The sequence below is a fragment of the Cavia porcellus genome, unplaced genomic scaffold (genome assembly GCF_034190915.1).
Source record: "Cavia porcellus strain 051 isolate PalLab524CR breed Dunkin Hartley unplaced genomic scaffold, mCavPor4.1 scaffold_29, whole genome shotgun sequence".
NCBI classification, from domain to species: Eukaryota; Metazoa; Chordata; class Mammalia; order Rodentia; family Caviidae; genus Cavia; species Cavia porcellus.
The window spans coordinates 20,324,964-20,335,441 of NW_026947512.1; the positions used below are offsets into that span (position 1 = coordinate 20,324,964).

Here is a 10,478-nt window from a genome sequence, read left to right on the forward strand (position 1 = left end):
CACATAGCTTCCATTACCTGTCAGGACCCCTTTTCCAACATGGCCTCCCACCTTCCCTCCCACCAGGCTCTTTCTGCTTCACCTGCCTCCGCAGCGCCTAGCCTCAATAGCCCCTCTTGCAGGCCAGAGCGTGGGCTACCTGGCTGTGCCGCCCTACTGAGGGCTCTGGGCCGAGGCCGAGCAGACTGCGCATGGTGTTGAGCAGGGGCAGAGCTGGCCCTCCGCAAACACCATCCACCAAGGCAGAGAGACTTGCAGGGCACTGGCTCCTTTGCCTTGGTACCTCAACACTGCTGATCCCGCCGACCACCAGTGCCAGCTTTCCCTGGTCTGCACAGGGGATCTGCAGACCAGACCGAAGCATCTGGGCTCTCCCTCACCCACTTTCATCTTTTTGTAGTTCCTATCTCCTTGTCCCAAGTTGTCTGCTCCCTTAATGCATCATTCCATCCAAGGTATTCCAAAAAGAGACATTGAAAAGAAAGCAGCCCAGATCAACCAGGGTTTCTGGAGCAGGCCCCCAACAAGCTTTGAGACCCCCAGCCAAACCCCCTTAGGGTCCCTGGAAAAGGCCCTGAGCTTATCCCATTTCTCCCCACCCAGAAAGCGATTCTATGTGACTGGCTGATTGTATTGCTGATTTTTCGTTTGTTTTATTGTTTGGTTTTGTTTTTGTGGAACTGGACATTGAACCCCAGAAGTGCTGAGCTATGACTCAGCCTCTTTGTTAATTTTTATCTTGAGACAGGTTTTTACTAAGTTGTTCAGACTGACCTCAAACTGGTGATCTTCTGGCTTCAGCCTCCCGGGTAGCTGGGATTCCAGGTGCATGCCACCGTGCCCACATCATGGACAAGCGTATTTCCTGCTGCCAGTTAGTCCTTCCCTGGGAATGGATGCACAAACTGCAGACACAGGAAGCAAATCAAACACAGAGTAAAAGGGGTGCCAGCAGGACTGAGGGGCTGGATTAGGGCTCCCTTCCTGCATTTGTTTCTAGATTCTTCTTTGTACCCCTTGTCCAGGGAGCCACTGAGGTATAGACTTCCCAAATGCACATCCAGAGCCTGTGGCCTGAGCCTGTGGGATCTGGGCTTCAGCACCCTCAGGGAGGCTATCACTCTTGGCCCAGCCTCTTGACCTGCTGCTTTTGGACTACGGAGAGGATGCAGCAACCCTGGTCATGGGAATGGCTACACCAGTGCCTGGCTTGGAGACAATGGTTGGCCAGAGCACGTGGGCGAGCCCAGGAGGCAGGCTCAGGTCTGCAGTTTCCTGGGAGGAAGCGGGGCATTGTTTCAGAGGCTGTGTGGGCCTGCTGGATGGCTGGATGGCGGCACAATGTGGGCCCACAGTGGGTGCCGGGTCTAGCCCACCGACAATAGGGAACTTGTTTATTGCTTTAATGACCGTGGTAGATCCACCTGGAAACAGACCTGCTAATGAGCGGAGGCAGTGGCTGGCTGGGACCCAGGGGAAGCTTGTCGGGCCAGCTCCCCTGTAGGCACCAAGGGTGTGTGGTCTGGGGCCGGGAGGCCCGTCTGGGAAAACCACAGTGAGACCTCAAGCTTCTCCGGCCCTGCCCAGCCCACCCACTGCCTTGGGGTCAGAGAAGGTGGAGTGGAGCAAGGTAAGGTTGGACCGAGAGGCACTACTGGGCTCCCCATTCCAGCCTCTGCTCCCTACTGCTGCTGGCCCTGTAACAGCCATCTAAGCCTGCTGGGCCTCAGAGTCCCCATGTTGAAGGAAGAGTTACCAAAGCACCCCCTCTCCCCCCGCCATCTCCCCCTGCCCCAGAGTGTGTGTGGTGGTGGGGGATAAGGTAAGATCAGACACAGCAATTGCTTTGAACTTCTTGGAAGAAAAAAACCCTCTAGACATCAAGGCTTTACACTGTTTGCTTCTTTACCCTGTGGCTGGAACCGGGAGCTTGGAGAGCTGTGCTGTCTGGGATTGGGTTTTCCTGGACTATGTACCAGACACCTGCCAGGCACTGAGACAAAATTAAAAATCGCTCCTGCACCAAGGACATCTGGAGGCCACAGGTGGCGCCGGGAAGCAGTGTTCGCGTGCTGTGGCAAGTGTTTCAGGCTCAGGCAGCACAGGCCAGGGGTAGCCTGTAGGCTGGTGCAGTTTTCACTCCATAGACGGCAGCAAGTGTTTGTTTCACAGTGCTAGGGACAGAACCCAGGGCTTCTTGCAAGCTGTTTCTCTCACCCAGCTTGAGAGGCTCTGACCCCCTTGACTCCTCCTATCCCAGCCAGGCTTAGCTCACCTGCCCTTTGGACATTGACCCCAGGATCCCAGAGGCCTGAGCCCTGAAGAAAACAGCCCCAGGGCAGGCAGTAGCAGGACAGGAGTGGCCTTGAGGTAGAGGCTCGGGATGGCACTAGAATCCCATCCTGAAGGGAGCACTGGTGTTTCCCACGACATGTGGTGTACCAGGCTGAGGTTGTGTTTGTTCTGGGGGATTCTTTACCCCAATTCACAAATGACCACCACGGGAGGGGAGGGTCTGGGGGGGAGTAGGAGGAGTGGGAGGAGTTGGGGGAGTGGAGGGTCAAACTAGTTGAACATAGCAAGTACCTGTGAGGAACACAACCCAGAAAGCTTGTGAAGTATTTCAGGAACTGTTAGATTGTGTGTTAGAGTTTTGTTTTGTTTTGTTTTGTTTTGGTGACACTAGATTGAACCCAGGAGCACCCTACCTCTGAGCTACATCCCCAGCCCTTTTTTATTTTGACACAGCATCTAAACTGCCCAGGCTGGTCTCAAACATATGATCCACCTGCCTCAGCCTCCCACAGTACTGAAATTATAAGCTTGCACCACCAGGCCTGGCTTAGACTAAATGTTTGTGCACCCCGACAAGTTCTATGTTGAGCCCTTACTCCTCAGTGTGGCAGGCATGGGGCTTGGAGAGATGATTAGGTTTACATAAGCTATGGGGGGAGTCCTGTGATGGTATTAGTGTTCTTCTAAGCAGAGGAAATGATCAACTCCCACCTCCTGTAGCCACAGGGGGACACAGCAGGAGGCAGCGGTCAATAAACTAGGAAGCTGCTGCTTACCAGGAAATACGGCTCTGCAGCACCTGCACCCTAGATCCCCCCCTCAGAGGTGTGAGGGGTAAACATCTGTTGTGTGATACAGACCCAGCCCTAGGGTCTTATAGCAGATGGGGTGCTCCCCTCTTGGGAGGACGTCTGCCACAGCACAGAGGCTTTTGTGGCTGAAGACATTTGCTCCGAGTTCACTCAGTCTCAGTTTCCAGGCTATTGGCCGGCTTGCTGGTGCATACCTGTAACCCTGGTACTCTGGAAGCCTGAGGCAGGAAGATCACAAACCCCAACCCAGTTTGGGCAATTTAGCAGTTTAGGAAGATACATTAAGTCTGACTGTGGAATATTTGAGTTTTGAACTTTCACATTATGAAAATTTGTAGATGTGAGCACATCATGGCAGTAGCTCACTTGTCTGCGGGGCACTGTCGCAGTTGCACTGCTGTGTGACAGTGCACAGTAGTACAGTCCTCAATCTGTGCCCAGGATGTCCGGCAGTGAGCAGAAAAGCAGTGGTGATGTGGAGAGGACTGACAGGAAGTGCAAGCAATATACATTGTGTATGTGTGTCAGAGGTGTCTTAAGATGCACTTTGTCAGACTTATGAATGAATCCAACTTATGAATGAATACAACTAATGAATGAGTCCAACTTATAAATGTTCTCCTGAAATGGAACTTGTTCTCAAATCAGGGACTTACCATACTGCGTCAACATAAAAAATTAATAAGGACTGAGAATGTAGCTCAGTCCAAATGCCCTGCGTTCAATCATACTGGAAAAAAATTTTTCAGTTATCTCTTAGCTCTGTGACCAAGGGCACGTTAATGTCTCTGACTGTGCTGCCTCTTCTGAAAACTAACAGCAGCTGAGTGGCTGTGATCCAGGGCTCTCGGGAGGGCTGGTGAGATGTTTATGTAAATTCTTGGCACAGGCTGTGGCACAGAGCATGGGTGCCAGGACAGTAGCTGTACCTGCTCCTTCATTTCCAGGAGGGCACTGCTCTGCCTGCTGGAGCCAGATGACGTAGCAAACCTAGGAAGTCCCTGCAGCCTGAGAGAACAGGGTGACCTTGCACCCTCCTCTTTAGGGGAAGGTGCTGCAGTTGAAATCCCCAGGGATTTCAACTCAGCAAGTGAAAGTCCAACACCCCCAGAAAAGACCACAGTGTTATCACAGTGAAGCTACAAGGACGTTCAGGGCCTGGGCTTCCAATGTGGACTTGGGCAAATCTTGCAGCTGCTCTGGGCCTCTACTCCTCTCTGTCCTGCCCTGGAACCCAGCTTGCTGAGGTCATGCTCATGAGCAGGATGATGTTGGTCAGCATTTGTGAAATAGAAAAATAAACATAAAATGGATTGCTATCCCAAATATTCGGATTCATCTCTGTGGCCCCAGGCAGCCCTAGGAGATTGATCCGTGGGTAAAACAATTCTTCCTATTCTTTTCCAGGGAGTTTTTCTCCAGCAAGCTGCCCTGCACTCAGGGACAGTGGAGAGCTGGATGTCCAGCCTTGCTCCCAGTCCTGTCCCCCCATCCCCACCCCACCCAAGCTCACCCAGCCGCTGGGAAATGCACGTGTATTTTTAGGGCGCCTTCTCCTCCTCCCGCTTCCGTTCCAGGGCATGCCTGGGAAAGCTCCCGGGAGCTCTGGAATGGCGCAGCTGCAGGGACATTCTCTTCCACCCTGGCCAACTCCCTGAGGGCTGCACAGGGCCCAGAGGCCCAAGGGTGAGGTACCCAGCAGCAGGGACCAAGAAAGTGAGAAAACACACATGCAGGGAAGGAAATAGCAGCAAAGATCCTGCCACTGTCCCTGGAGCCGCCCTAGTGCTAGAGGAAGCATGGGACCCCAGGTTGCTGGCAGATCAGCATCAGAGAGCTGGGGGTGGGGCAGGCGAGTGACAGGGCTCCTCTGGGACTGGGATAAGTAATCTTCAGCTGCAACAATAGAGATCAATTATGACCTAATCGCCCCGCCTGATTCCAAAGGCCCCGGTGTTCCTCTTTCTCCCTTTCCCTTCAGGTCTAATTATGTAAGAGTTTTTGGACTTTGGGGTACTCAAAGAGACAGAAGATTTGCAAATGATTAAACTGGGGAATGGCCTTGGGGACAGAAGGATCAGCAGTGTGGGTGCCAGGCAGCTGAGGTAGACCACGCTGGGGGCCGGAAAGACAATGGAGCAGAGTCTGAGAGATCTAACTCCTTGGCCAGTCGGGCAGGGAACTCCTCCTAGGGGAACCTGGGCTGGCTTTGGTGCTCTGCGAGGGCCTCAGTGGCTGGCTGTGTGATTGGGGGGGACTGAAGAATGCTGTCGGCGGATCTGTTGTGTTCCCAGTCCACGCAGTGTCCGTGGAAGCCTTGGGTTGTCCCCGCCCGAGCAGATGGTCACTGTTGGCACAGGGCTGTTTCTCTCTGACGCCATCCTTGGCAGTCTGTCCTGTCCAGCATGGCGTGTTGCCTCTGCCAGGCGGCAGGTCACACCCTGCTCTGTACCCTGTCACTCATGTGGCCCACATTGGTTGTGTGCTACAGCAGTCACTGATGCACAGCCATGGTGTGGCCAGGGTCCATGTCATCAGTGACAGAAACCTCTAAGATCTCACAGCTCACGGTCAAGCTCTCCTGCGAGGTTCAGGCCGAGCCCAAGTTCCTCAGAGGAGTTTTGTGGCTGTGATCCATTTGGCATAGGCATCTTCTCGGCTGCTGCTGCTTCTCCTCTTCCTCTTTTCTTCCTCCTCCTCCTCCTTGTTCTTTTCCTTTTCCTTTTTTTTTTAAGCAGTGCTGGTGACTGAACCCAGGATCTTTGTACCACTCTATGCCTCTAGCCCTTTTTTAAATTTTTTACTTTGAGACAGGGCCCTGTGAAGTTATTTATGCTGAGCTAGAACATGTGCTCCTCCTGCCTCAGCTTCCCAGAGTGCTGAGATCACAGGGAGGGACATATACCACCAGGCCAGCCCCCCCCCTTTTTTTTGTCTTTTTCTTTTTTATCGGTACCAGGGATCAAACTCACGATCACACACTTGAAAGGCAGGCGCTTATGCAGCTGAGCTAAATCCCCAGCCCCAGGTCAGGCCCTTCTTTTCTGAAGAACCCAGGGAGTCCCTAGTGGGATTTTCCTCTTTTCCACTATGGTTGACTCCAGATTCCTAAGCAAGCAATTTAGAATCACAGCTTATTAGAATTTAAAGGACTAGAGCGAGTACTGGAACTTATTTTACAGAGGAGGAGACTGAGGCCCGGGGAAGGGAAGTGGTCTTTTGCCTTCTTGTTAGCTATCTTTCCTTACCCAAACAGGCTCTCTGGACTGCCACCTGTTTTCTAAATTATTTTCACATGTTTTCTGCTAGTCAGACATTTGTTTGTTGACGATGAGGATGGACGCCCTGCCTGTACTAAACTGTGTCCCCAGGCAGCCCCCGGGAAAGGCAGAACACAGGTTGCCTGTGTATACAAGCCCATCCTCCACTGTAGCTCTAAGGCGCCTCTCTGTTTTAAAATTACTTCAGCGTATTTATATATTAGTGTTCTTTTTCTATTTTAGAAACGCTTTCCCATTGTGCTGCAGCTCACCGGGGCAATGCTGTTCTCCTGGATGTACCGATAGGCTTTTCAATCAAAAACAAGGGGGGAAAAATCCACACGTTTCTATTTCTTTATATCTCTCTGCTTTTTCAGGAAAATAAATATTTGTTGAATTGAATTGGAAAAATTTTTGAGAAAAATGTTTTTGTACCCATGTATGTTTTGCTTTCATTGTTGTTAAATAAGTGCTTTCGGTGACAGCCCTTTTGTTCTGAGAAAGGGCTGTGCGCATTGGGGTAGGAGATGTTCTGTATCCAGGGACTGTGTTAGGAGTTTCCATGTCGAATTGAGTCACAGGAGCCAGCAGTGGCGCACCTCCCTTTTCTCTTCCTCTCCCTTCTTCTTTCCCTCCTTCTCCCCTTGTAACCCTCGAGCTCTCCTGTCACCAGTGCTGCCACCTCCCCTTGGCCTTCTCCATTCCGTAGCATGACAGCAGGTCCACAGCATCGCATCCCTGACTCAGGCAATGCAGGTTTGCTCGACCATCAAAGGACACTAGGGACCTGTGGGCTTCAGGGCTTCGGGGCTTTGGGGTGGGAGACGCAGCGATGTCCCCCCATGGAGCTGAAGAGAAAGCTGTTCGAGTTCCTATGCCCAACTGAGGTCTTTCCACCCCCACTGCCACCTTGCCCCAGGTCATCTTCAGCCCTTTGTATCCACAGGTGCTACCAAACCCACCAAACCAGACAAACTAGCACATTTGTATCTATGCGAAGCAGGAACAGACTTCTGCTTTGCTCTTTATTCCCTAAGCAACAGTACAAAAACAATTCACATAGCATTTATGCTACATTAGGTATTATAAGCAATCTAGAAGGGTTGAAAGTACACAGGAGGATGTGACAGGTGACATGCAAATACTACATTGGTGCTCTGAGAGAGACCTGCGCTTCAGTGGATGTTGGCACACACGGAGGGCTCTGGAATTAACCCCCTGAGTGTACTGAAGGACACTGTAGCTCCAGGGCCCACAGTTCACCTCGAAGAGCACGTCATAGATGAAGTGAGCTGAGTGTGGAGCAATGTACAGGACAAATGCCATGCCCTCCTCAGTGTGATCTCTCTCTCTCTCTCTCTCTCTCTCTCATTTTTTATTGTTTTGGTACTAGGGATCTAACTGACCTCTAAATGACCTCGTGCTTGCCAGGCAGGCACTTACGCCACTGAGCTAAATCCCCAGCCCAGGCAGTGATCTCTTGCTGAGTGAGTGCCCAGCACTCTGCCTGGTCCCTGGGTACAGGGGTGAAGGAGACCCCATCCATACCCTGAGAGTTCCACACTGGGTAGGCACAGACAGTGGGCTATGTCCACGGAGCAGGGCGACATGATAGGGAAACCCTGATGCTCTGTGGGAGCTCCAGAGGGTGCCCACCGCGGGCAGCAGGCCTTTCACTTCGTATAGAAGGAACTACTGAAAAGAACCTCATCTCAGGGGCAGAAGCATGGTGCAGGGGAGTGAGGCAGACGCCGAGAGCGGGCTGAGCTCATCTGTGTATGCTGTGCACCTTTCTGGGTGCTGAGTGAGAAATCCAAGGTCCTTGCTCTTACGGAGCCTCCCTTCCAGGGAGGGGAAGACAATGCGATCTAAACCACATTATGCAAAGAATTACAGAGGAATGTCTGCTCAGGAGTGACAGCGACGCTACCTGGAGTTTGGCATGCAGAAGACTATGTGGGAGAGCTTGCTGATAAGAGACAGTTGGCCAGCCAGGCACGGTGGCGCCTGCCTGTAAACCCAGCATGGCAGGAGGCTGAAGTGTCGTAATGTACAGGAAGTGTTCAGTCATGGTGGAAAGTTTTATTTCAGGAAAAGCCTGAGGTGGATGGGATAATGGCCCCGCCCAAAGCGTTTATATATTATTTATTTATTTATTTGTACCAGGGAGCGAACTCATGATCTTGTGCCTATCAGGCAGGTACAGCTGCTTACACCACTGAGCTAAATCTCTAGCCCTGTGTTTACATTTTAAACCTTGGAGTCTACACATATGCTTCCTAGGTGGCAAAAGGGACTTTGCACATGTAACTAAATTAAGGATCCTCAGATGAGGTGGTGATCTTAGATTATCCAGGCAGGCCCCATGCAATAAGGGTCCTTCGAATTGAAAGAGACACAGGATTTGCAGGCCTTGTGATGGCAGATGGAGAAGTGGGAGTGAGGCGACTGGGGCGCTGAAGATGAAAGGGCAGGAGCTCAGGTAGCCTCTGGGGCTGCAAGAGGCAGGAAGCGGATTTTCCCTGGAGCCTCCAGAAGGAGCACAGCACCATCTACCCCTTGATTTTCCTCCAGTGGGACATATTTCAGATTTCTGCCCTCCAGAGCCGAAGATAATAAATCCGTAAGGTTATACACCACTAAGCTTGTGGCGATGTGTTCTAGCAGCAATAGGAAATTAATACTGGGGGATAATGGTGCCATTAAGGTACATCAGGCAGATTTGGGGACAAGAAAGATCTATGTTTTGGACTTGGTTGATTTATGGCGCCCGGGGGCAGATGTGAAAGACAAAGATGGGTGTTTGAGGCTGGAGCTTAGGAATGAAGTCTGTCTGGAGAAGGAGACCAGGTACTGTGAGGGTGTGGGAGAAATGGAACCCATAAAATGAATGAACGATGAGAGTGAGAAGAGAGGGTGGGTAGTGGAGGAGCTCTGGAAGGAGAGAGAACAATTACAGAGGATTAGCGCTTGGGTCCCCTAAGGAAGGCAGGAAAGGGATAATAGTGCACACTTCGGGTATTCCCTGCAGTCTGCTCTTTATTTTCCAGGCTGTCTGGATCCTAAGTTTGTCTGGGAAGCCTCTGGAGATGGTGCTACGCGTTCCCAGGATCCCAGGAGGAGGGCACAAACACACGGCACGGCAGTAGCCGCACCGCCATCCTTGGGGGAGCCTGGGCCTGGCTCCCAGGGGGCCTCTGCTGCACACCTCTGGTGCTCAGGGGGAAGAGGGGCGTGGGGAGCTCGGGTAAGCCGTCTTTTTCACTTCCTTGGCATTCAGCCCACTACATTCATCTAGCACCGAGTGAATAACACAAGCCTGCACCGGGGAAAGGACCAAGTGGGACACCGAGGCAGAGATGGGAGTCTAGGCCGCGGTGGGGAAGAAGCCACTTCCTCCCCAGATACTTCCTTTCCTCTACGGAGGTCTTGGTGCCCCCCAGGAGCAGGTGGTCCTGAAAGCCTCTTTTCTCTGTAAAAACTTCCATAGCAAGTTTATTACTGAAGAATGCTTTGCAATGATGAGAAACAGAAAGTCAACCAACAGGAGCTTATAGAAACTGGGGTTGTCAGCAGCTGGCACTGCTCTAGGGAATGATTATGTTAGGAAGAGTAAACTATTTTTCTTGGTCATGTGATAGATGATGCCATGGTTCTAAGTATCATCACATCCCTTCTTAAGGTGGGGAAAATTCTTCCCATCATTAATTGGGGGTGTAAGGAATGGTGCCAGATACATTTGGCCTATTCATTACAAAGTGAAACACTCCTGCCCTTTATCTTGGACATTTTCATTTTTGGGGATGGTACCAGGAATTGAACCCACAACCTTGCACTTGCCAGGGAGGTGCTGTACTGCTAAGCTACATCCCTGCTCTCCTCTTTTTTTTCTTTTTATCTTCTTGAGAGCAGGTTTCACTATGCAATTCAAGCTGGCCTTGAACTTACTTTGTAGCCCAGACTGGCCGTGAGTTCACAGAGATCCTCCAGCCTCAGCCCCCTGAGTGCTGGATTACAGGCTTGCATCACCATGCCTGGCTTTGGATATTTTCTTTCTTTCTTTTTTTAAAATTTTATTTAAAGAAAGACTAAACAAAATAGAAAATGGATA

General features: G+C 51.3%; 1 protein-coding gene across 1 annotated transcript in view; it reads right to left on the minus strand.

Annotated features, from left to right (window-relative positions):
• The window catches only part of Sox13 (SRY-box transcription factor 13), a 71,746-nt gene extending 70,752 nt beyond the window's left edge, over window positions 1-994 (minus strand). The window contains exon 1 of the mRNA XM_013157989.3: window positions 775-994. The gene's annotated coding sequence lies outside the window, so the exon portion shown is untranslated. The remainder of the gene's footprint in view (window positions 1-774) is intronic.
• Window positions 995-10,478: the final 9,484 nt, after the last annotated feature.